General features: G+C 40.4%; 1 long non-coding RNA gene across 1 annotated transcript; it reads right to left on the reverse strand.

Annotated features, from left to right (window-relative positions):
• Positions 1–183: 183 nt before the first annotated feature.
• On the reverse strand, positions 184–26,019 carry LOC113946039. The gene is made up of 3 exons (XR_003527273.1): positions 25,942–26,019; positions 870–975; positions 184–294 (listed from the first exon to the last, which is right to left on the reverse strand). It is a non-coding gene; the product is annotated as an uncharacterized LOC113946039 (long non-coding RNA).
• Between the last annotated feature and the right edge of the window lie 1,764 nt (positions 26,020–27,783).

Here is a 27,783-nt window from a genome sequence, read left to right on the forward strand (position 1 = left end):
ATAGCACCTCCTGTGTTCCAGTTTGTGCCTGTTTGGGCCCATAGCCTGACAGAAGATAACAGTAACAGGGAACAACCAGTGGGAGTACTGGGCAGAGTAGGAAGACAAGACAGCTTTAGTACATGAGAAGACAGAAACTACTTTCTATGCACAATTATAGGCTACATACACATAAGGGCCAGTTTTTCACTCCTCTAATGGTCCTGTTATGGGGTTTGTGATACAGCTTCTGTGACAAGCTCAACTTGCACCCTTCATTCTCTTTCATCCTTATCAGAAGATCAGCTTCAATCTCTCTAGTGATGGATACATAAATAAATTACAGTGAAACTTCTGCAAACTGTCATCTGGAAAGGGCCAAAAAGTCTAATTTTCTTTATTACAGAAGCTTTGGGCAGGAGTTTGAATCTTTGTTCTGTTTTGGGGGTTTTTTCGGGTAAAATATCAGTTTAATGTTTTTGAAAAGACTTTGTCTTTTTTGTGGGCATATCATCAAAGCCTATTAAGTGTAATACTTGCTATCGTTCATTTACTGGAGAAAAATTATTAAACACGTGTCATTTCAAAAGTGCGTGACCTAATATGAAATTTAAATGACCTTTATTTTGGCACACTACTGCACTGAGTTAGAGTATTATGAAGTCCCAAGCATTTTCTGTTTACAAATGCCAGTCAGGCTACTACTACTGTTCTAATGTGCTCAGAGATTGTGCAGCCTATGACCAACTGTAACTAATTGCAAATAGTGAATTAGCTGTGGGGGAAGATCCACAGTTTCCCAGGGGCAAAAGCCACTACTTTGAGACAATGGTTTAATTTATGTTGGAAATTTGACCAAACAGAAGTGGAAACTTTGACCAAGTACTCACTTTTGTCAGATGCTGTTTCAGTGTTTGGCCTCCTGTCTTGCAACACATAAACTTGCATCTTGGGTCTACAGTATTTCTTAGCATCCATATGGTTCTCACACCAAGTCTGTAAGAATGACAGATGAATGAGTCACAGTCATGTTTAACTTCAAGCACAAAGGTGTCTAATTCTTAGTCTTAAAAATGCACATGACTGCATCATAAAAATCCACAGGCTGCAACTCAGATCTTCAAAGCACTGCCACAGAGTGCACAGATGTGTATGTCAACCATCTTGCACCCACCGTGCCATTCTCAGGACTCAGGATAGTCAAACAAGAGTCAGATTTCCACTCATTTCCTGAGGTTGTTCAACAGCTTTGGACAGCATCTGATGGATGCTGTGGATCACTAAGATTCTGTCCCCTGGACCTTTTAACACACATTCAGCCGTCCCCTTCTCACATCAGGGGACTCCTCCTGAAGAGATGCAGCGCTACCAGACAAAAACATGACTGATTCTCATATCTGTTCCAACAAGAAGCGTCATGGCTATAGCAAATGCAGCATTTCACTGTGTCCAACTGCAGTCCTTCTCCTGAGGCCTAACAACACAAAAGGCATTTTGTAATAGCTCCCTTTGAAATCAAATTAGTAATGTTTCAAGGCGTGACCCGTAAAGGGCTGCTGTCCAGAATCTACATGTGTTTGACAGATACATCTTCCACCTAACGGGCCTCTTCAAGTGTACAGATGGAATCAAGATGTGTGAACACAGCTCCAAAAGGAAAGCCATGGGATATTAGAATACACAGTAAAGCACTCTGTCTCAACAGATAAAAAGGAAAGAATATCAGATACAATGTAGAATAGCTCACTCCAGCTGGTAGGACAGATTCTGACACTACTATATAGGTGAGATTATTGCAGAGGAAGATGACATTCCATATGTGCAAAAGGTAACAAAATATAGCCCAAATTAAACTATATAACCTTGTGCCAACTCCTTATAAAGGTCATACAAAGTCACAATCTCCTTCTTCCATATGTCCATTCACTGTAAAATGATAGAAGTTACTGAGGGCTGTATCTCAGTATACGCAGGTACATAACCTGATGGGCAGGAGGCTAGAGTCTCTAGAAAACAGCTTATTTTTACCCGTCTAGCTACAAAATTAATGGAAAAGTTAGAAAAGAAGAGGAGCTTTCAAGTTTGCCACAATGTATTTGCTTATCTTCCAGAAAACTAACCAGTCCATTGTCCTGCAGGGTCAATCTCTCTGGAGTATGAGCATGAAAATGAGAATCTCTGTCCATAGTATATGAAAATAAGAAAGCATTTGGTGGTTGGCCTTTCCAAATATCCAAAGGTCATATTTGACTGTATAGAGAATTAATTTAAAGCACAGCAACTTCCTAATGCAGTCCAGGCCTCAGCTCCATAACTCATTTTCACATGAATTCACAGACAAGAAAAAAAAAATCATGCTAGTATATCAAAAACCCCTATAGCAGCCAAATAAAATGAAACACCTGCTGTCAGAACTCCATCAGCTACTTCTTGTTGCCAGTGTCTCCTGTCTGAAAAGAGGACACAACAGAGACTAGCTATGTACATTTTGCAAGATGAAACAGAGTCCAGGGCAACGCTGTAAGAAGACATAGGCTGTGCATTCTTTATTATGTGTCATGACCAGCCACTTCTGGAAAAAAAACAGATACTTTAAGCTAGGACTAGGAACCAAGGCTAAAACACTACAGAGAAAAATGCCTGTGAGTGACAACAGCAGACTTCACTGATGGTAGAACTCAACTTAGACCAGACTCCCAACGGTTCATTTCTTTAACAACATTCAAGTTTTGCCTCTGCTAACAATAGGAATTGCAACCATTTCAGGAAAGAAAACCAATTTGTACCTTCTCACAAAAAGGACAGAGGAGCATGCCATACTCTTACACAGTTTACATATAAGGTTATAGCAAAGATTTGGTTATATTCTTGCATATCAATATTTTCAGCTGCATTTGATTACTTAAAATGCCATAAATCACTGACTAGCACTCACAATTTTCACATTTTTTTCCAGGAAATTACTTTAGAGACCAGGGAACTGTCACAATGATCACGGAACTGTATGCGAGTGCCATCCTTATAAACTTGACATCCCTGCAAGACATGCACAATATGAGATTCAAATCCTGATATGAAGTGCCAACTCAAACAAGGTGGGAATTCAGGTCATTCTCCATGTTCAAGCAGATCTCCCTCCTTGGACTGCAAAGGTGGTCAATTTTCATGTTGACTTTGATCATTAACAGATATCCCTCAGAATAGGAGTGAGAAAACCAAACTTGTCCCACTAGAATTTGATGGTGAATGATTTTGCATATGAATCCCAGTGTGGCCATAGCTCTCCCTCTCGGATTATAAACCTAGTTAAACCTTTAATTAAGGAGTTAGTAACTGAATGGTCATAGGATCATTTACATTAGTGCATCTGTATCAACAGCAGAGTAACATCCTCCTGTTGTTTCTAAAGCAGTAACTATTCATGTTCTCCATGTGGCCTGTAAATAAATTTGGTCCTGGAAACTGTGCTATTGTTGTAGTCAGTTAAGAAACAGTTTAAAAAAATAATGCATTAAAACACAAACTGAAGCCCAAAAGCAATTATCAGTCTGCCCTGCCACTCAGGTTGGGGAACATGAGCCAATGCTTGCAATCTGAGTTTCCCCTAGCGTGGTACCTTTTCCTTTTCAGTCCATCATGACATATTTACAGCTTTGTCTATCAGCAGTCCCTATCAAGACTCCAGGGATCCACACTGGCCCATCATGAATGTTATTTTCCTTGTGCTACTACTGCTAAGAGCCAATAGAAGATATTCAGCAAGGAATTAAGAGTCTGAGATTTCTGTCATCCCCATATATCCTGGATTAGATTAAACATATTCTTTCTCCCCTTCCCCATTTCAACACTGCTTCCAAATGGATATGCTATAGAAGTAAATTTGCATTAGCTATATCTGCACTAGACAATTGAACAAGCCTAAGACAGTTACTGGTTGCAAATATTTTCTATTCATATTATTTAACCCGTATAGTCTCCAAAACTAGATAGTCAGGTACCTGTTCAGAATGGATCCTGGGTTGAATTTAATCCCTGAATTGTGCATGTAAATTATTGGGGAGAAATCTAGTTGGTCCAGGTCTAAAGTCTGCCAGGAACTCTTCTAACACTTTCGTTGTAGACAGTGCAATGCTTGGGAATGCTTCCTCACAAGTTTTTTTTTAATACTATAGATATTGCTGTAGATAACAGAAAAAGAAACTCAAAGCCATACAGAATCCAATGACTAGTGCTCTGGTTTTGCTTTCTTTTGTTTTCATTTAAACTCCTGCCTTCCACCTATTAATATCATATTCTATTGGCTACAAAATTATTCAATTTTCCTACAAACTCCCCAGTTGTAAATATATTATCAAACAATGTGTTATATTAGACACTGGAAACATTCTGTGTACATAAATCATACCCAGAAATGATACAACCCTCTCAGACCAGAAGGGGCCTGTCTTCCAGACCTCCATGGAGAAAGAGACTCTCTTAAGAGGGTGCACAAACTGCATTGTTCAGCAGATCTAAAACAAACAGTCTAATATCAGAAAGCAAGTAAGCATTTACAGGTCTCTACCCTAGGACAGAGCTCCCCATCTCTTGTCTGACTGTGACAGATCCCACACTAAGGTCACTGGTTTCTGGGTTATTCAAGCATTCAGCGTTGATGTAGAGTCTGTCTGTTCCCACTCAGTTATGCAGCTAGGACACATTACCCCTCAGTTTCACCATACATTCTCAAACAGATATGCAGACACAAGGACAGTGGTTCCAAATCTTTACAGAATGGAAAAGATCTTCTCTGCTCAGAGATAGAAATCCCTATATCTCCCTGGCATCATTACTGGGTAGCAATAATTCCAAGGTGTTGAGACCACATTTAGCTTTACGGAATAAAACATAACAAGCTGTCAAAATGTGCATAAATAAATTAGAGTCATTATTCCAGCTTAAGGTTCTGGGGACATAAACAATCCTCTTGAAGTTCACTGTGACATTTTTTGCAGCAGGAGCCAAGCATTAAAATTATGTTCTGTATACAGAGAGCTGTAAATGCATTCTGTCTTAGGGCCTGGCACTGTTGTACAGAAATCAACAGGCCTGCCTTGGAATAGAAAATACAGCAGTTCAGGGCCAAGTCCCTGCCCCTGAGCACAAGTTTTATGGCACAGCCCATGTCCATATGGCTAAATTCTGTCCTTCTGCTCACTCCCCAAAGAGGAGTTCTCATCCATGTCTGCCTGCTTGGAATAGTCCCTGGCTCACACTGCTGCCCTAACCCATATCCAGGCACCACTGCAGAGAGTGCTGCTGGCATGGGAGAACCACGCAATGGAGTGTGCCAACAGTAAAACCACAGGTCACCACATGCCACTGCTCCTGGTTACTGACACAAGTCTGGGACTTCTGCTAGGATATTACCCTAAAACATGCTCACCTTTTCACAAGTCATGTTCAGTTGTATAATAGAACATGCAGGAAGTGAGATCCAAAAAAGACATAAAGACTGAAGACATGTATATATTTTGTGATATTTGGGATATAAAGGAGCTGTACCTGGTGAGACTGCATATCCATCACACCTCCATCACTAAGCAATTACACAAACTTAGGAAAAAGTGTGATATCAGAGTAAGCATGGAGTGATGCCTTCTCAGTACACTCTCCTGCAGCACTTTTGACTCAGAGACTTCCCAAACCAGAAGAATTCTCTTGGTATTTAAAAGCCTTCTGAGGATTCTTCTCAAAGAAAATGAACTCTGGATTTAAATGCTGCATAATTAAAAAGTCAGTGAAAATAGGCATCAGCAATTTGAATTATAAACAAGGAACAAACCCATTCATTCAGAAAACACATTTTACATCAAAAGACCATCAAAACATGGATGAACGAGAATAGTGTCATTACAAGACAGCATCAAGTTGAAAGCTACAATCTCTAAGAGCAAAATGGCACTGACATCCTCACAGAAGGCTTTTACTTGGGCTCAGTGCACACAAAACAAAACAAAACCAAATTTCATAGTGCATTCAAGGCAGAACCTGCTGTGGCAGAAATCAAAACAAATGGCTGGTAGCTCAGCAGCAAAATGCAGGATCCATCCTATTTTGCAACCAACAATTTTTACAGCAAATGTTTTTTCCTGACTTTTTTTAGTATAGCCCTTTAAGGTTTTGAAAAACCGCCATAGCAACTATGTCTTTGGGTCCTAATGGGTATTTTTGAGCTACTTGCTAAATCCATATTAGGAGCTGAGGCAGCTGTGGCAGTATGAAGAATTGTTCCATTCCTGAGTGGGAAATTCCATGAGATAAAACATTCTTGCATTTTGTCCAGTAGAAATACTGTATTTCCACTGAAAATGCCATACTAATAAGCTCACTAGTGATGCTTTTTCTAGAAATAAATAAGACAGAAAAACTTTTGATGCTCTTTCTCTGCCTCCCCCTTTTTTTCTCCCCCTCTTTCTTTCTCTTTCACTTCAAGGTGGGACAAAGCTACTCAGAAATTTAAATGCATTTTCCCCACTAATAATAAATGGCTATTCCCTTACTTTTGCTTTGAAGTATCAAAAACATACCAAGGGAAAACCATCCTGCTTTCCAAAACTTTTTGTTGACTATGGAAAGAAAAGATTCCCTAGAAACATAACTAGCACAGAAAGGTTCTTGCTTGCTCTGTGCTTACTCTCAGCTCAGTCACAGCTGTGCAGGTGCAAGTTTAAACATCCATGACCTGGCTCCTCTGAGATTTCCCCTCACCTCCACGTACATTGTAAACATGACACAAATATGCTCCAGTGTTTTTATTTGGGAAATTAGAGAAAATATATAGAAATTAATTTAGAGCACATGACAGAGCAATTCTGACTAGGACAGAAATCAAGAAGAATGCAAAGTCTTTAGCCAAATTTGGGAAGGAGGTATACAGTACTACAACACAAAATTCCCATTTCTATATATCACCATCTGATGTGTATTAGAGGAATGCTATGTCATTTGATTCTGTTCTGCCAAAAATTTCCTCATCTGCAAAATGGTGACAGCAGTATTGCCAACCTCACAGGGATCCTGTGAGGACAATGACCTGCTTTCCAGTGTTCCTATGGTGGGCAAATATTAGATGAAGGACAGAGGAGTCCATCACCACCCTATGGCCTCCTCATATACCAGAGAAGCATACAGGGTTCTTGGTATGCAAAACACCTCCATTCATTTTCACTTGTAAGCGTGGTTGTTATGGACCATCAGTTACTCAAAAGAGCAAAATACAAGCTCAAGGTTTTGCCGGCAAAGGCCATGAAGCAAAAGCAGTTGTGATCTAGCTGTGATCACTAGGTACTGGCCAGGGCAACACAAGAAACTCAATATTCAAAGAGACACAGGAGTAGGATAGGATCAATTGATCAACAAAAACTTCGATATAATTACCACTAGCTATAAACATGTTGATTGCAGTACTATTTAAACCTAGTAAATTAGATTTCCTTTCATCAGAAAGAATAATCTTGGCTCTGGTGCTGTATGGGGACTGACAGGAAGGTAGGGAACCATGCATGCCACTAGGGAAAGATTTGTGATCATTTTACCTAAACCAGCATTGATCTGGCTTCCTCAGATTACTAATCAACTTCAGATCAGAACACAACCACTGCATCAATCCAAGATATAAAAATTCAATGTTTACAATCATATGTGTAAGATCAAATTAAACACAGAAAGAGGAGGAGGAGAGTGCAGGACAAATGAAACTAACAGAATACATTTGAGTTGCAAAAAATTTAAGAAAAAAATGGGGAAAAAAACCCAAAACCATGTAAAATGATCCTTCAGACTAACCAGTAACTCTAGTAAGCATCCATATAGCCAGGGCTCAGTGATCAATACCAGCCTTGTGGGGAAGGAAGCATTATTATGATGTGGGCAGTGATTGTTACGATAGGGAGGGCAGCAGGTGACACAAGCCCCTCAAAAACATTACATTTTCAACACAGTTTCAAACATCCTCTCAGAAGGAACAGTTTTATATGACAGTGTTCCAAAGCCTCTCACTCCCCATTGGTTAAATCCATGTCTTGGAACAAAGATGTTAAAAAACAGAAGCATCGCTACAAGGTACCCTGGAAACAGATTAACACACAGGAGGGGCAGAAAGACATCATGAGGTTCCCCATTTCTTTTCCCCTCAGCCTATGTTGTGGCAGGGCAAATGGCAGACATAATAAATATGGGAATCCAACCAAAAAATAGAAAAAGTTTTTCTGAAAATACTGCGTGTACAAGATTATATCCTGCTCCTTTCCCCTCTGGTGTTTACAGTCCAGCTTACGTAGGCATGCCTTATCACTGAAGACAGACAATTAAATATGGGAACGGCTGTCAAGTAGATGGTCTGTGTTCTTATGAAACCATTTCACTATTCTTCCACAGACAGGAAAATATTTAGCAAGAGGTGTGCAAACCGGGCACAGATGCAAGAGTGCGATTGAAAGGTGGGTATCATCTGCTGAAAGCAGATCTAGACAGAAGGATTCAGCATGAAAAGTATTTCCTTTATCCCCAGACTTAGAATTTTCTTCCTCTGGCCTGAAAATGTTTGTTACTTTTATTCTGAAACTTTGAGTTTTCTATTCATACTTCCAACAACAAACTGTCAACTGCAGTCCCAACATTTACAGTATATCTCAGAAAAATCTACTGACCTCAGCAAAATAGTCCTCTGCTTGCTCACATAGACCAAAGCATTTGAGCCACTGGAAAATACAGCAGAGAATAAAACATTCAGCCATTAAAACTCACTTATCCAGTTAGTTTCTCTCTAATAGCACTTCAGAGCTTCAGTTCAGTGACATGAAAAACTCACAAATCCAGAAAGTGGTCAGTATGCAGAAAAAGCACTTTCCAACTGCTTTGATGTTTCCTGGTGAGATTCTACATTACTCCAGAAACCCGGGGACATACACTGTAGCAATGTAAGGGTTGAAATTTGCCCTAATATTTTTGTACCACTAAAATCCTGCATAATCCTCATTTCGAAGACTTAAGTGACACTTAAGCAGTACATAGCCTCATACCAAGTCTTCTTTGTGTTGGCACAAATTTCACCCAGGCAAGACAATATTTGCTCAGGTGCAGTACCTTGGGTGAGATTTAATCCCTTTCATTTCTGACACAACACTTATTATGTACAATAACTAATAAAAGCCACTCTTGAGATCAACAACCTATACATTTTCAATTTCCTCTCATGTACTCTAGCCTTTCATAAGCTCCTTTGATCCTGTATAGGTGTCAATCTTTGCATGCATATAGGTCACAAGAAAGTTCACCTCATGTCAATAGCCCAGTCACCTTCAGATCCATTGATTTTAAGCCATTTCCATTTCCAAATTTCAATTTATCATCTTATCTTAGTCATTCCATTATTCTCAAAGATCCCAAGCAAGAGACCGTGATTTTCCTTGAACTCCATATCAGTGGTAAAAAAGTCATGTCAAATATCAAAACTTCCTTCTTGCCTGGCCAGTTGGAGACACATTGTGTCCTTCCCTGTCAAGGGAAATGTGGGCTATCTGAGGCAGGGTTTACTGGGGCTCCCAACTCAGGAGCAACTTACTGAGATAGAAACTGGACTGACACACAAAACACAGAATCAAATCCTGCAGGCTCAGGATGCCTCACAATATCTGCACTGAGGATTCTGAATTTGGAGAAAGGCAAAGGGCTACCTGATGCAGGCACCCCTAGAAGAGGTTGGATGAAGGCAGAGAGCTGCCTTGGGTTTCTGCACAGAGCACAACTGTACCCTCTTCTCCCTCCAGCCCCAGAGGCTGAGCACAGCCTTTCACAAGTGCACAAGTGGGATCCTGCTGAAGCCTGAAATCCCCCCTGCAACATAAAACTTCCTTCATAGTTTTTCCCTTCTTTTCCATGAGCACAAAAAGTTCTGTCTTCTTTGCTATTTCAAATAGGATCAGAGGCTGCCAATGACAGAGTGCAAGATGAAGGACTGGACATAAACTTTCCTGAGAAGGTAAACCTTATTGAAATGTTTGTTTTCACTCTGCTGTTAGACATTCCAGCTAGCATGAAGCTTCAGGAACTTGTTCCAATGGCTTGTTTCTCCTGCTCCCTCCCATGGCAAATTGAAATCAATATTTTTAGATTCTTGTCATTCCCTTAAAGACTCTCTCTCTCCCTCCCTTTACGAGGTCACACAAACTTTGCTTTGGACTCCAAACTATTAATTTTTCACATTACTCATTTTAGGTGTCTGAAAAGCTTCTTACTCATCAGTCCATAGAAGGAAGTGTTCTTTTTCAATTTTTTTTTTCCTTTTTAAGACAAATAAGAGATACAGATCTCAGCAACAGAAATGAAGTCTCCATGCCATCGTAACAAGGTGTCTCCAAGTCTGATTTGAAGTACTCCCCGGCCTGGCACATATTTGCTGGCTTTGCTTCACGCTCACTCAGAGTCCTTTACTTCTGTAGGCAGAGCAAAAAAATCTGTGCCAATTGAGGAAATCAGGAGTACTTTTCCAACCAGGTAAAGTAACTGCAGGGAATCTTAATGAAATTGAATTAATTTCTCACAGGCCACTGAACAGTGTCAAACATTACTGACTTTTGGTAGTTATGAGCTTAAGTTACACTTACACTCTAACTAGAGCTTAACAGCCACATAGCCCTGTGCAAGCTTCTGGAGCTCAGCAAGGACTCTGGTCAGCAATGCCTGGAAAAGAGATGAGCACATAATACAGGAAATGGCTTGTGCAGCAAGAAGCAGCCTTCCTCATTTACCAACTTCCCTTTTCTGCTTAGCTCCTCTGCCAGATGCATTTGGACTAGCAGAGGAATATACCAATGCAGTCCTACCTGTCAGCAGGGAAGAATGTTTGTGCATCTGATTCCTCTATCTCTCTACCAGATCTTTGCTCTTGAATCTCCTCAGGCTCCTGATAACCTCCTGATGTTACTGCTGCTGTTTGTTTAACATAAACCCATAAAATTCTTGAGGTTACCATATCGCCCTTTTCTCCTGTCCACACCCAGAATCTCCTCATCTTCTTAGACACAGTAAACAATTCCCCACAGGGTCCACATTTATTGTGATAACTCACCAGCCCATTAAAACTTCAACTCTGACACACACAATGCAGCAAATCTGTGCAGTGCTATCAGGTAAGACTTTGCTGATGCACTCAGACTTCACCAATAAAATAATATTTGTGTTCTCACAACCTTCTACTGAAGTCTCCCAGAGAAAAAATATTTTTCACCATAGAGACTTTAGCAAGTCTAGGGTTATGGAGACACGGTGGAAAGCATTTTGTAAAGGCAAAAAGCAGATGTGGTCATACAGACAGTTTTGTTCAGCTCACCTATACAGTTACTTTAATTCAGAACAAATTGGATGCAAGTAGCACCGCATTCAAGTATTTCTGGTTTGGCCCTTGAGTGGGTAGAATACAACTGAAATCCAGACAATCCACATTTTTTACACCAGGTAAGCCAGGATCACATACAGGGCAAAACAAAACAATTTGCTTCAGGTTTGAAAAAACAATAGACTTCAGGTTTAAAAAATATGCTGAACTGCTTGTGCTTGTTTGGAAACAGTCTTAAGCCTAGGTCAGTAAGAAGCTGTTCCGCTGCTGCATTGTTTCATGCCTACCTGGGACAAGGCTCTGTGCGGTTGTTTCTGTATTCAGGATGTCTGTTTGAGGTCCTAACTCCCCACCCCTGCAGACACTTGAGAATATATTAGGTGACAGACTATATTATGTACAGTTTCTTCATTCAGTCGTCTCTCAAGCTGCGATTATCTTTCTGATAAACACATAGGTCTACATTTACATAAATGTGTTTGCATACACAGCCAAAAGAGAGAGAATTAGTCAATCTGTATTAACGAGTTTTGTTTTAATAATACAAATATCTGAAAGCATTTCTTTGTGCATACCTTTCTGAAAGTCCACAGCCTATTTCCCAAAGACAACATGTTGGCCATGCAACAGCAATAAAGCTGTCACACTGCCTTCGGCTGTAACTTGCAATCTGTCTGTATCCAATACTTCACTAAAAAAGAAAAGGTGCAGGTCTTAAATCTGGATGAATTGATTGACAACGGGCTCTGCTACCTAAAATTCAGATCATTTTTTTCTTGGCAAAAGCATTTAAATCCTCTAATGTAGATTTATGTAATTTTGTCTGGGTGCCTTTTCCACAGAGGCTTCAGAAATTAATCATGCTTCCTCCACAATCATGGAAACATCCCTGAGTTAGCATGAAATTACTTTTCAATTTTTTTCCTCATTTTTTTCCACCTGTCCTTCTCCTCTAAAATACCTGACCTAGTTGAAAGCATCACATGCTATATTTCACATTTATGGAGAACTGTATCTGTGATAGTTAACAAGATTCTGCAAATGATTAGGACTGTAACATCTTCAACATTTCTTAAATTGTTTTACAGACTTGGTTGCTGTTTGGTCAGACTCATGGACACCTGTAAATTCAATATCTTTAGAGATACTTTCCTATTTCACAATTCTACAATTTCAAATAGTTCCAGACTTGTGATTAATTTTAGAGACAAATGGGCAGCAATAAACTACTCCCTTATTTATTATTTTTTACTATGTTTCACGTTCCATTAGAAGACACAAAACACCCTGACAAACAGGAACTGAAAGAGAAAATATTAGAGCAGGGAGCTCTGTTTTTAAACAGGTCAGTTTAATATATGCAATATGAAAGATATTTTATAAAACCTATTAATAAAATTATTCCCAAGCTAAACCAAAGTCAACTGCAGTACTTCTGCTCTACTTTAAACAATATGGGTTTCATAACTCATTATCTCACAATTACTAATAGTTTTTCCTTGATGAACTCTGTGCTGCCTCATCCTAATGAAAGTGCTGCAAGGTAATACGGCAGTTACATGACAATGCAAATAGGACCCATTCAATTTGCACAAAAAAAGGTTGCAAGGAGCAATTAGCACTTCATTAATATGATATAAAATGCTAATTTGCCATATATCCCAAGTGACTCAAAACTCCTTTCCATCCATATGTGCAAATAATAGTTAATATGATGCAGTATGTGTGAACCAGGTTCATGGTGCATTAGCTGGAATCCCTGTGTCAGTTTTCAGTATAATAGCTATTAGTTAATATGAACAGTAGCTCATATTTAACCTATGACAGCAGTGTTAAATGATAAAAGGATCTGTTGGCAGCAATATCTCATAATTCCACCCCTGTACAGTTCTCCCTTCCTTGCTATCCAGGATGAAGTATTGGAAACTGACTTCTAATCTAATTTATAAAGCAGATTGAAATGAAGTGCTGGTAGCACTCAGCTCAGCTGCTCAGCATTTTGAGAGGCAAGATCGTTCCTGGTGAATTGCACAGCTCAGGCATTCAAGCACTTACTGGCAGCTTCTAATGATCAAAGTATTTGACTTAAATAATTGATTTATTTATACCAGTAAAGAAGCTCCAGGGGGTTGTGAATATTATGAGATATAATCACACCACTAGGGAATTAGAGACACTCAGATGTGCCTTGTGCTTGCTAATGCCCTGCGGGTGTGATTAGGATATCATACATCAAAGGAATTTGCTCTAAAATTTTTCATATAATAAATTAATAAAAGTAATTTATTTAAATAATTTCATTGATTTAGTGGGACAGATCTGATGCAAGATGCAGTATGCAGAGAACTACAATAAAATATGTTGATCTAGGACAGTACAAAAGCCCTGACCACCTTCAGTTAACACACAAGTACCAGCAGGATCCTCTGGCTAGTGGGTCCCTGACGAGGTATTAGCATCACGTCAAAGTTTACTGTCTGTGACAAGCATTCCCAGAGATTTCAGCCAGCCTACATTGTCTGAGGTGGAGTAAAATGGTGCTTCTCCAACAAATCCTTTCAGGAAGGGAAATGCTGATTAACAATGTCATATCAGGCTGTACAGCATTCTGGCACAGGCAGGCAAAGCTATGGCTGCAATTCCTCATGGGGAACCAAGGGTCTTCTGGACAAACTGTTTATTCAGATATTTTAACAGCCACCTTAATGGCTTATATGGCTTGACCATTGTAGATTACAAATATTTCACAGTCCTTAATGTATTTCTTGCCACAGCATAAAAAGACACTAGGGAAGTGTTCTTATTTCAGTTATATTCATAAGTAATTGAGTTACCCAGAGACCAACTAACCTGCTCAAGGGCACACCGATAGTCTGGGCAGACCAGGGGATTAAACCTGTACTGACTTTCCGCAGTATGCTTCTATTTCAGAAATACAGCATTTTTTCCACAAGAATATTATAGCAACAGGCAATTATCTTAAACCTAGCATGCTGCAAGGGAAGTACACAGATGTACCACTTTCAGAAGTATAATTCCTCTCTATATACCAGGACTCACAGGGAAGCATTTATGGCAATAACAGGAAAAACAATGGTATTCTTTTAGAGAAGAGATGTGAAAACCCCCTGTAGATTTTCAGAGTCATAGAAAAGCATGAAGACAGAAAGCAAAATTTGGGGGCAATTTGTGCCTTGGACAAACTAGTACTCCAGGTGCAAAACAAGATTGCTGTCCTTGAGTTGCAGAGAGAATGAGTGAATAAGACATTTTGAACCCATGTCTTAACTTCCCTGGGGTCAGGCCTAGTCTATTTTATATTGCTTTAGTGCCCTCCTAAAATGTCGCAAAAGAGCTCCAGAATTGCAATGCTGTTTAAACAAGCCATGCAAGTTCTAAGTGAAGAAATCAACAGCAATTATAAATTCCTGCAAAAGCACCATCTCTATCACTAAAATTAGAAAGGGAGAGGTGTCAAGGGACTTGTTCATGCTTATAGGAAATGCCTGAGACTGTGTTCAACTTTTCCACACTGAAGTTTCACTCTCATCCTTGCGGATGTGTTCTGATTCAGAGACAACAAGCATTGTGAGTGCTGGCTGGGCCCATTGTCAACTTATGTCACAGAATGAGGTACCCAGAAGAATATCACATATCATATGTGATGCCTTTATTGCAAGGGTCACAACTGAAATCAGCTTCAAATGCATGCAAAATTTGGTCCTTGTATCTTACTGAGTTCAAAAGAAACTCTTCTGTCTTGGAATTTCAGGATTTGAACTGAGCCTGGAGTCATGCAGTCCACTACCAATTAGTGGTACATGTAGCATGCTGTGTTGAAAATAAATGTACAGATTTTTTTATGTTTATAACCTCTTTCCCTTTCTTTACCTCATTTTTCCAACATGCACATAATAAATACAGCCTGTCCTACAGACGCAGTTTCACTAAAGTGCACAACAAGAGGACTTTTTTACTCCCCCGCACTAGAGGATACAGCACTGTCCACTGGATGGGCTGTGGCAGAGGTTCAGCAAGGGTGTATGCCCAACATTTTGGTAGGGCTTAATCTGCCCATATAGTCTTGTAACACAATGTGTATTTGCTTTGTATTGCTTATGCTTCTCATCTGTCTGAGTTCTCCCATGCCAATTTACCCTTGTAGAACTGAGTTGAATACAATTACTATGAGGAATCATGAAACTCAGGAATAGCCTTCATACCTAGGCTCATCTTTAAAAAAAGAAGTAAAAAAAGTCAGTAAGTCTCTGATATATCTATCATCATTAGAAACAGAGTCATGTCACCAACTCTGACTCCAGTTTCAAATTCTCAGTGTTTTCTGTGACTGCCAACTGGAGCCTCAACAGCTACCAGATCTAAGGGAGTCCTGTGTTGGCTGGGAAATCTCAAATGTGATCCCAGCTTAGATTAAAACAGAGTTTAGTTTCTGATCCTAGTGATATCCCAATATGCATCCCGTAGCACAGCTGCCTATTAGTTAAAACTGCAAATACCAACAATCTACCCTGGAAGCAGATTGTCAAGTTTGCAAGAAGTCAGTGGAGATCAAGGATTATTAACATGGGCTCTCAGAACTGAGGGGTTTTTCTAAACAGTGTCTGTTTTGTTATCTATATCAGCCATGAGCTGTATGTTACTCTCAAGGAAAACAACAGCTACACCACCTTGGGCAAACCAACTACTTAGAAGCCCAGAGAAGTGAATCACTGAGAGAGATCTCAGAGCAGAAAGCAGCCCCTGAACATCTCAGCAGTGAAAATACCTACTCTTGATTGGAGAAAAAACTTGAATGTCAAGGAACAAAACAGTATTAAAAGCTAAGGCCTATCAATATACTAGAATTTTCTGTGTTTAAGTATAACAGAAAATATTATTTATATCTCTACAGGACTATAAAGTCCTCTGTCTTTGCACACAAAAATACCTTTGCTCTAGCTGAAGTGGGAGGTGGACAGCATTTCTCAAAACCAAACCTCAGCAGAACAATAGCCACCATCGAGGGGCCTAGCATATGATTAACATCATGCTGACTGGCAAGCCACAACTGAACTCAGAGGCAGGAACGTAACTACCAGTAAAGGTGTATGAATCACAGGACAAATGTGATTAGACAGGAGCTTTCACAAGCAGGACCTGACCTTGAAGGCTTGGCTGTAGTGAATCAAGGATAGTGGCAGCTAACATTTGGCTCTCTGCACAAGGTGAGTCTCCAAGTTGCCTCCATCCTCATCCTCCATTGCAGGAATTCAGTCTGAAGATAACAAAGACATGAATCACCATGCCAAATCACATACAAGTGGAAGATAGAAAGTGAAAAAATACATAGAGTCTGGAAAGAAACACTTTGGGGCATAAGAAACCAAGAATAGACTCAGCAATGGCAGTGGGCTTTGTAAATGAAAAGTAGGGGGTAGCTCTCCTCTAGTGAGCAGCTTTCCCTTTTGTAGAAAGCCACCCTTCCTTAGCCTCTCTCACTGCCTGAATTCAGTTAGAAGTCACTCTCCTTCATCCCAGTGGTTGTGTCCCAGGTATTGTGAAATCTTAGTGCTAGTAGTGTTTGCAGCTGTAGGAAGTCAGATATAAGCCTTAGTGCCACCAGTGTGCTGCTGGCAGTAAAGCCTGGCAGCTCTATCACCAGCTAGAGCTTTCAGCACTCAAAAAAACCAGTTAAATAAACCACAGACTTGGTGATCAACAACAGACCTGCCTGCTCATTCTGCCTGGAAAGAAAATTCCCTCCTTTTGAGCTGGCTGTGAAAGTGCCACTCTTCTCTGAAAAACACCTGATGTAACATGACATCCTCCACCTGAACCAGCCAAGTTCCTCAGCAAAAGATTCAAATTTGGGACTCCAGTTAGATGACTGGATCCACACTTACTCCCCTGCAAAAGAGAAAAGGATTTTTAGGGGCACAGACCACCCAGTGGTCTAAAAGACAAGCAGTATGAGATACGTAAGGGCCAACACAAGGTACTGCAGCTAAAAAGCATTACTCTGGGTACTGATTTCCTGCTCTGGATACATGAATCTCTCTATTCATGGAAGGAGTCACCCTACCACCCTATCTTGCATGGATGCTGCCCTGTATTCCTCCTCCCCGTTTCAGAGTCAGCTGGGTCTTCATTTTGAGTAGTGGTTCTGCAAATTGAATAAACAAAATATTAATCATTGTGAGGCCAAATTCAGTCCTTGGTGTATGCTTGTAATGATATAGCCAAAACCATCCAGGGAGGAACCTAATGACATGTTTCCACATGTGGTAGAAGGAACATTACCTATCTTTTCAGGCCTTTATATTGCTCCTGAGAAAATCAGTAGGAAATTTGTCTTTGATTTCAAAGAGAATAGAAAGCTGAACTATATATTTTAAACAGAGTTTTCAAGTTTTGGGGTTTTTTTTGATTCTTGCCTTTTTCAATAAACTTGCAAAATGAGAAAAGCTTCTTTGCCACCAATGAAAAGACAACAAACATAGAATTCATTACTCCTTAGCAGTTATTGTACATCACAGATGCCCTGTTTTCTAAAAGGCACCCCCTTTCAGCGAAGAGCTGCAATGATTTCTAGTAAAATATATAAATCTAACTCCTCATTACTCCAAGGTCCCCACCCTGCTGCCAACCTGACAACTTTGGAGCCTGTGAAAGGAGGAATGTAATGAGTATACATTAATGTTATATAGTTTCCACAGTTCTTGTTCTGGTGTGACCAGATTTATGTATGGAGTGCCTTGAATGTAATTCATTACGATTATACATAGTGTTAGCTTCAACATTTCTGCAGGTAGCACCGTCTCCAAACTCTCTTAGCTGCAGCTGTATGAAAGGAACCAAGATGTGGTGACACAATGTTCATTTGTTTTGGTGGTCAGACTCAATTTAAACAACATAACAGGGTCTAAAAAAATACTAATCTGTGAAAAAATGGGAAAGTGAGTTAAGTAAAACCTTCAAATATTCCCTTGTTCAGGACAAGCTGTGTGGGCTGACAGCTTCTCCCACGGGAGTGAGAGGTCTTACAAAAAGCCTTGCTACGAAAGATCTGGCTGTTAAGGCAAATCCCCAGCAGTCAGAGACCTGAGGAGGGTGAAGCCCAGCTATTGACACCCAAACACAGAGCAGACATTGTGAAGAAAATATGGGCGATGAGAACGGCAGTGGAGGGAACAAATAGGGACTACCTCCCACACAGGGGAACAACAAACCTATGAAAATAAGAAAGTGCTTTTTCACTAGGCAGATTTTTAAGGAACAAAGATGTGTCCCATGGCTTTCAAAATGCTACCTGGGCAATTAGGGAATGTCATCCCTACCACAGCTTGAGGCATGGGGGGAGAGGAGAAGGTAGGTTATTAAAAGTAAAACAGAAATGCAAGGAGGGTTCTTTGCAAGTAGAATCAATTCAATTGTAGCCATCTTCAGAGGGGAGTAAAAAAAAATAAAGTGACCTCAAGTATTGTTGACTTCCCATTTTCATCCCAAGTTCTGCAATAGCCAGTGTTGTTACCAGAGCACCAGGGTCCTTGGATGTTTTCACCAGAGCTCTCATTTTTCAGAGGACTGCAGTTCAAACGAATCGTGTTTTAAAGCCTTTTTTTTCCCATACACACAAGATATGGTCATGAATGTAATGCAAACCATTAGAAATAGTCATTTTAGACAGTCTCAGTTAGGAGTGGGCAAGAGACAGGAAGAAGAGCCATGTAAGAAACTTTGAGTCTCTGAAGCCAAGAGTAACTTCACAGAGCTGGGATTGTTGAAGGGCAGCAAAGCTCCCACACTGTTGGTTTACACTGTCCAGAGACATAAATGGATTATAATTGAAGGCAATAATAATAATAATGATTTACATTTAAAGAGTGCTTTTCACCAAAGAACTTACAGGCGATTTTACCCATCTGCAGTTCTTACATGTCACTACACCTCTCTTTAGAGTTACTCCTGTAGCTGTTTCATGGCATACCGTACAGGAGTCCTGAAAGCAAAATGCTATGCCCCAGGACACAGCCAGAGCAGCTAAAAGGACCCCGAAATCCTCCTCCCAAATCCCAGGTCTCACCAAAAGTCCCCAACATATCTGTACAGGTAATGTTGGTAAATTATATAACTACAACAACTAAAGACAAAAGAAAACACTGAAGAACAATTCAACACTAAAGACAGACACAGACTTTTCTTATTTAGTACCATATTGATGTATCTCTAAGTCTCTTGTAAGGCTCCTGTGTTCTTCTAATACATGAGCAGTGAGAGGACAAATTGCTAGAGGCTTGCACATGAAAGAATATGTACCATGTGTGAGGCTGAATTTACTTTCCCAAAACTTTTCTCCCCCAGGACCTTCTTCCACGAAATAAATTCACTAAGGGAGAGGAACCTATTTGCAACCTCCATTCTTCACAGTGAATTGCCTAACACAGGAGCTGTTCCCAAAAAGTAAGCAGATTATTCAGCTGTGGAAGTATAATTAAAAGACATCTGTGCAGTTCTTGAAGACCTCAAAGAGAAGATGTGGCCAGCAAGACCCAAGACTGCCCATTAGAAGCCTGGTTTTCTCAAGACATGAACTTTCTTGCATACCCCATGGCAGTTTCCACTAAGAGCAGTATTGCATTTGTTTAAATTTGCATAAGGACAGAAATGCTTTGTTTCTTAGAAGGCAAAATTCTCCCAGCAATTACTTTACTAGACAAGCATCTCAGCTTTCATTTTAAAAAATAAAAGGAGTTGTCTCTGGTGTGTGTCAAGAGCTGCAGGAACTACATGGAGCTTGCAACACTCAGTCTACCAAAGAGACTGAAGGCAGCTCACAGGCCTAAGACAATGCCAGCAAGACATTCCCAAGGAGGTGACAACAGGACAGCCACATGGCCCTACCATATTCCAGACAACCCTGCCTTGAGCCCCTGGTCTCAGAGAGTCTGTGAGAAGGGATGCAGTCCCAATGAGCACTGTTTCTCACTTTTCCCATTTTCTACAGCTCCTGTCTGGGCCTGCTAATGCTGAAGTTCATCTCTCTGAGCACAGTTAAATGGAATAAAATGTCATATTTAGCATCAATAATGGCTAAGACAGCTCACCTCCAAATGCATTTCACAAAGCTGCACAGCCCTGAACACGACATCCCTCTCACTTGTACAAAACTTGACACACTGAGACAAAGCTTGGAAAGGGATGTACCATGCATTGCTTTAACATATTCAAAGTTTCTTTTGGAAGGTCATCTCCCGTGTTCACACTTTTGTTCTTAGGAACTGACAGCAACAAACAGCGCACAACCCAGCTGAGGACACTGGATGGGCCATTACATTGTGAAAATTATGAATTTGCAACATAGTGCTTTTTAGGAGCGGCATCCACAGGCCCCACAGCACTGAAGGCACCCTGTGAATGTAATAAATGGGGCATAACAGATCATTTCTTGTAGAGGTATCATATATTTGTGTCAAAAATGGGTGTGCTGCTTTTGAACAAATCACGTGGCCAGAGACAGCAGTGTTCCTGCTTACAAAGGTTTCATACAACAAACTAACACTATTTCCCCCAAAAGTACCTTAGCTGACTACACAGCAATTACCTTTGTTCATGCTGATACAAGGAAAAGTACATTAACATAGGGAGAGTTTGGGATTCCGGACTCTCTTTTCTCAGATCCCAGTTGTTACTTGATTACTATTCTCATCTCAAAATCTCAGAGAAAGAGCTAGAGATTTAAAACATATTATCAACATTATGGCAACGTTTGTGGAACTTGGATGTGAGCAGAAAAACTGCCAGAGTGAAGACTTTGGAGGAATTACTTGAAACTTTGTGTGCACGGCTGGAATGCTTAATGCTTCTCCAAGAAAGTTCCAGTTTAGTTTTACAAGCATGGCATCCTTTTCACATTAGCACATTATGTGAAACATCACCCTGCTTTCTCAAAATAGCAGCTCTAATGAGTTTCATGGTAGATGTCCCGCTGATCAAACATGGGTTTACGAGCAATACAAAGAACCAATAGGATGCCTGAGCCCATGCATCAGCCCAAGTGCAAGCACACTGTGAAATGCCTGCTTCTGCCCACACAGGCACTGTTTGCTGGCTAATGAACAAGGAGATACAAATACAGTCATACCACAGTTCATTAATAAGTTCAGCTGAAGTAGTAATAACCAGTTCAAATTGTTCAACAAAATATTTCAAAATACAGCCTGGATACACTTTTTTATTGGAAAAAGAAAGCTAAGACTCGGTGGTACATAGATCATAAAGGTTTAGCCTCTCTCCTCCAGTGGACATACAAGAGAGGGAAGGAAAGAGACAAAAAGGTAGCATGCTTTCCATGCTCTCCCCTCTTCCACTAAACGTACACAAGCCCCTCTACAAGCCAGCAGTAAGCCTGGGCTCCACCTCAGGGCATCATCTTGACACTGGGACACACATCAGGTTTACATGCAGCATTGAATCCCTAAATGGGAATATTAATACTTACCTTCCATACTTTTAGGCTCCTGCAACAGGGAACAAGACTTAGGCAAAGCAACACAAAAAAGGAGTCAACATACTGTAATCTCCATTCCTAACATATGATCAGTCACCTACTAGTTCTATTCAAAGCATCACTATTTTGCCACATGACAAGAAACACATTCACACAACCAGAGAGAGAACTGGAATAACAAAAATGTTGCCTTGGTCCATGACCAAGGTGAAGGCTTATGGTCATAGCACATCATGAAACCAAGAGAGATCCTGATAACGTGACTAGAGCAGAAACATCTCAAGCACATGGCTGTAAGTCCAAGAGTCTTTATGCCACAGACTCCAACATAGTGCCATCATACAAGGAAAGAGTTTTTCACACATGACAATTACACAAGAGGGAGTGCCCCATCAAAATACCTAGGCAGTCTGCAAATCACTCCCTGCCTACAACTGCAGGGACTTTGAGGCAGCAAGTTGCTGGCCTTGAGCCGAATGGATTTTGCAGCCTAAGCTGGATATGACTTGCAAGACCCTAAATTGGGCAAACCTACTGCAGAGGGACAAAAGAGAAGTATTGTCTGCATTGCATAGTTTCTAAGCTCTCCCCAGCACCTGAAGAAGCTCAGCAAGGTGAACTACTGCATTCCCAGCAATTTCTCTCTACAATATCTATTTCCCAGGAGGAGGGGACTAGGCCTAGCTAAAATAATCAAGTTTTGGCTCATAAGATCTTGCCCTCCTTTCTGCACTGGGAGCACCCTTATGATGGTATGTATTGCTCAGCCTCTCACTATCACATGGTACAATTAAGTTCAGCTTCTAAAAGTTCTACCTGTAATTGGAGCCAGCTGCAGCCTTTCTGACACATACTAATTGCCAGTAATGATTTAAGTGCAGTCAATTCACGTGCTGCAATTGTTTTAAATAAAGGAATCTCTCGTACTTTTTCCTTGAGAAAAATCTGTTAATCTTTGTTGCTGACTTATCAAATCCTCCAGTCACCTGTTTGCCATCATTTTCATGAGCTGATAACGTGTTTATTAGAGCCATAATATGCAGGTGGAAGCATAAAGGTCTCATTTGGTGGAGTATGAATTCTGTCTCATATATCTGTATGGAAAAGCTTAGTTTCACCCTTCAGCTGTGCCTCAGAAAAAGAATAAGTTCCAAAATAGTATCCTTTATTCTTTTCAAATGGAATATTAGTTCTTTTAAGCTCAGTATATATCTCAAAATACCATTTGGATGTGCATGACAGGTTGGTTTTTGTTAAGCTCCAGATATCATCACTGCCTATGGTGAATCCATCCAGCCTTAGTTAATTTCAGCTTAATTGTATTCTTCTTTTAATTACTTTTCATATATAAAAGCAAGTTCTACAAAATAATAAAATATCATGTGGATTCTGTAAGGCTGGTTTAAGAGTTCTTCCCACAAACTATTTTAGTTTCCTGCAGAAGACCTGACCTGAGATACTGCATTTCTGGCAGAATGAACCAAATATCTCTCTGGAAGTTTTTCTCTCCTTTCTGCAGTGTTTGGCGGTTATGGTTAGGGTTTTGTTCGGGTTTTTTTTTTGGGGGGGGGGTTGGACATTTGGAGGGGAGGTGTTCGGTTGTTTTTTAAGGCATGCTAGTAAAATTACTTCAGTTTGGAAGTCAGTGCACAGGGTTTATCAGCCTACTTTTTCCAGTAAATGGATGTTCTGCTGCAGCTGAGTTCAGTGGTCCTTCAGCTGGTTTATGTGTGTGATGTACTGAATGTCCTTTAGCTCCCGAGGCAGCCTTTAATTGGGTCTAACCCAGGTATCTGCAATCTTCAGAAAAATGTTCATAACTCTTGCCTCACCTGTGACACTGCAGGAGGGAAAAAAAAAAGTATGGACCATAGTGTGAAGTGGGGATGTTCAACCAAATATCTTTAACTATATGAAAGAAAAGAGAAAGAAGTATCGAAAAAAAAGTACTGACCAGCCACTCATGGAATCAAGGTAGATTTTTCATGTGAAAGAATCAGTCTGAATCCAAAGAGAAAATATATAAGAAAGAAAAGAAACTGCAAACAAGAAGCCAAATTAAAACCTAAATCATATTTGGGACAGCCAAACTTTCCAACTGCAAGAGGAATTTCATCTGAGTTAGGACTCCTGGACTCGACTCCTGAAAATGTAAAGTTCTAGGACATAATGTGGTTCACTATAAAACAAATCTAGCATATAATAATTTCCTTCCACAATTCCCATGACTTGTGGCACAGAACCAAAACCTCTTCTATGATTCACATCCAAACCTCCCAGGGGAGATGTGATGGTCAGATTGTTAGTTTTAGTGCATGAGTAGTTTGGGTGAAATGACAAATGCTAACACTCAGTCATAATGTGGAGAAGAGATGACCACAGTTATGAACAAAGGGCAGAGCTCCACTGACAGTTTATTATTAGCATCTTGAATACGCGCAAAAAATGTTGGGGTTTTTTTTTAAGGTAAATAACATTTTCCTACCTAACTCGCCAGTCCTCAGGGACAATTTGTTAGTCACTGCACAGCATGGGCCAATTCCTCTTTTCCAGAGAGGAGAACAGCCGTCTCAGCTGATCCAACAGTCCAACAGGCTGATGTTACAAAGCACCTCACAACTCTAAAGTCTGCTTCTGTGCCCAGTAATCTCCTGAATCTGCATTTTGTACAAACTCTGAGCCAGTGCTGACCATGCCCAGACTAACACCTCCTGGAATAGCTTTCCCTACTGCTGAAAACCTTGCCAGAGTAAATAATGTACCAGTTTGCTGATGCAGCCTCTTCCAGAACTCCTCCTAGCTTTAACCTTTCCAAACAGTCTCTGAATCTAAAATACAGTTAATCTGTGCCTTCGACTCATCAAATTATTCATTCCAAATTTCATGTTTGTTGTTAATTATCCCCTTTTTCTTCCTGTTTGCAGATTAATCACAGATCAATCTGTCAAATCATGCAGAGAAACAAGTCAGCCTCATGGTCTTTGCTCACAACCCATTGCTCACGATACAAGAGCGATAACTTGTACCACATGTTATTTCCTCCTTGTCTCTGACTACATGGCTGAAATTTTTGAATTGAGGAGAATATTGACAATCTATGCACCTTTGGTACAGCTTTGCAGAAAAAAAGAAATAAAAAAAAGGTAATTCTACTTAAATTTGTGAGCATTCCAGATCCACCAGTCCTTCTAAAAATGCATCTTAGATATCCCAGTATTAGCAAACCAAAAAAAAATGGAGATTACAAAGAGATAAAAAGATGAAGAAAGAAATGGAAAAAACTTGCAACATTTGACTGTAAAAGCTATCATCGGAGAGATCGTATTATGCAGTTAGATTTATCTAACCACCTCACCTAAAACTTGTGACAGTTAGAGATAATTCAACAGTGGAAAGCAAAAAGGCAGAGGTCTGCCTCAAAGGGCCAGAAACATCCTTTTTTTTTTCTCAGAGCAGTTCCTACTTCACATGTGGTGTCCCACACACGCAGTGGACCACGAGTTCTGAGTGGGACCATCAAGCCAGTTATTCCTGTTTTTGAAGGGGAAGTGAGGGGACAGATAGGAGGAGGCAAAAACAGTGGTGACCACTGGAGAAGTAGAATTTGAAGATCAAGATTTCCTGACTGAGGTTAGAAGAAAAGATGACTGAAAAAAGAACTACGTCTCCTTGGATATTTTCTGACACCTCCCAGAAATGTATCTAAACAATACTGGTCTTATCAGATGGAGGTACTGAGAGATGGAGGTGAGCCAGCGGACAGCCACGTGAGCAAAAGAGGGCAAGGGACAGGCAACATGAAATCTTAGCCTACTGCAGAGCAGAGGAAAGCATATGGTGCTATTTCCCAAGCAGCCCCTTAAGCATAGAGGAAGAAGAGGAACACCACAGAGACAAAGCAGGCCATGCCTGAACCACTGGGTACTAAACTTTCAAGGGAAGGATGGAATGGAATTGCTTAGAGCTATTACAAACCCAGCAGTGCTGATAGGAATAAGAGTTCAGCCTGGGCCAAGGCACTCCAGTCCAGCTTGCCAAGCTTGGAAGTGGCTCCATACAAATCTAAGCAGCCTCTTACCTTCCTATCTGATGGGCTCTTAATGCAGTTCCTCCATCTCCCACATATGAACAGTAGTAATGTTATGTTCTTACTTGCTATAGAATATCAGAGCTGTAATAGCAGTGGAAAGGCTGGAGAGAAATCAGGATAAGAACCAAGCATTAAAGAAAAATATCTGGTTAATTGTCATTAATAAAAAACCCTTCACAGAGTGGCAAGTTTCTGTATTTATCATGTGAACTTCCCTTGAAAACAAACAACCACTAGTCCCCTGAGGACTTTTCCAACAGTCACAGAAGATATCTAATGAGGCAATGTTTAAGAGATCTAATTATAAGAAAAAATAAACCTTGATAACCATCTTATCCCACATACAGCTTAAATATGACTCAGAGTTTATTTTAATAATCCTCACAGGTTAGCACAGCACAGTCCAAGCTACACTGCAGCAATGTAGCTACTGAGAGATCATGAAAAGGAGCTGGGAAGTTACCCACAACAGGATGCCTGACCAAACGGAGGTGAAAGAACAGAGATGCGCTGTGGAAGGCTGAAAATAGCAGCCTTGAGAAAGCAGGGCTTTGCATTGCAAACTCATATCATTATATCAATTTTACCCACTTTGCTCTGATCACCTGTGTCAACAAGGCATTTCCTCTGTACCTTGAGCCACATTGCTGCACCTGCCCTTGAGGGAGGAGTTATTGGATTAACCCAGCTTCCTCTTATCTATGTTTACTCACCAAAATTACTCTGCAGAGAAAACTCCCTGAATCAGTCCCAGGGCTGCAGTTTCACTCATATGCAAAAACTCAGATGTAGCATTAAACATGCATAGCTAAAAAAAAAAAAAAGAAAAAAATGACCTCATTGTGAGTAACCACCACAAGCCAAGCTGGGTGAAGTCACTGGGGATTTTTCTTTCCAGCACGCCCACACCACTGGGACTCTTTCAGAGGGACAGACACCTGCAGTGCTGCTGGGCACAGGCAAACTTTTCTTCCCCACTTTCCCTGAATTAGGGGAGAAGAAAGTGGGTAACCACCAGAGCAGACAAGGAAATAGGTTCAGACATGTTACTTTTGCTGCCTGTGTTAGGCCAATAGCAAAAAAAAAAGAAAAAAATGGTGGAGTCATAAGGAATTCTGCTTGCTAACACTAGTGCTGGCTTTGCTCCAAACCCATGACCCTTACAACATGTCACTGTAGGATTGCTGGGCAAGCTGCTAGAGTCACTGAAGCAAGAGAGAGAAATCCCCAGATTTCCTACTGTGTGTAATTCTGCATAGCGTGAGCTAACCATAAACCCCCTGAGATACCTCTTGGTTTTAGTCTTAAAATGGGCCCCCCAAAAAAATACACACACAAAAAAAAATGAAAAATACACAACTTTAGCTTTAAAGCAAGTAAATTCAGATGGCCAAAGACACTAGATTTCAGCAACATTTTGTTACTTAAAGCAGCCTTCCAATCCAGAACTTGGAATAAAACCTCAGGGTTGACTGCTCAATTGCTGAGACGGAATGTGATACAGTTCCTAATGAATCTTCCCACTGAACAATCGGCTTCTTCAAGGTGAGCAGAAATTTCAACTGAAGGATAAACAGGAAACTGTTAATGACAACCTTAAAAGGTTAGATAAGAAAACAGGTTCCAAAGTGCCTTATATTTATCTACTTGGCTTTCACCTGCAGATACTTGCCACCACTTACTGCCTCCTCAATGGACTGTTAATAACCCACCACATTGCTTACATGCAAGGCTTCATGTAAGTCCTTTGTGTGAAAGAATTGTAAACTCATATCTACTTGTGAAAAAATGAAAACCTTCTCCTTAAAGGCAAAGGAAACAGGCCACTTC

The sequence above is a fragment of the Corapipo altera genome, unplaced genomic scaffold (assembly GCF_003945725.1).
Source record: "Corapipo altera isolate COAL_440 unplaced genomic scaffold, ASM394572v1 46, whole genome shotgun sequence".
Taxonomy (NCBI): domain Eukaryota; kingdom Metazoa; phylum Chordata; class Aves; order Passeriformes; family Pipridae; genus Corapipo; species Corapipo altera.